Genomic DNA, 205 nt, shown 5'->3' with positions numbered 1-205 from the left:
TCCGGGTGAAGCGAATACACGTCACCACCGGAAGTAGTGTCAGAGGTGAAGGGGAGGGGGGAGGAGAGGAGGAGGGAGCCCTTTGGGTGGTAAAATGGCGCCCGTCAGAGTGGGAAATCCAGCTGCAGAAACTGCAGCCCCGCTTCTCAGCGGTTAAGGCGCCCCCGACCTCGGGGAGGGGGAGGCCGCCCCGGCTCAGGCATCC

Source organism: Myotis brandtii, unplaced genomic scaffold (genome assembly GCF_000412655.1).
Source record: "Myotis brandtii unplaced genomic scaffold, ASM41265v1 scaffold573, whole genome shotgun sequence".
Taxonomy (NCBI): Eukaryota; Metazoa; Chordata; class Mammalia; order Chiroptera; family Vespertilionidae; genus Myotis; species Myotis brandtii.
This window is presented reverse-complemented; position numbering follows the sequence as displayed.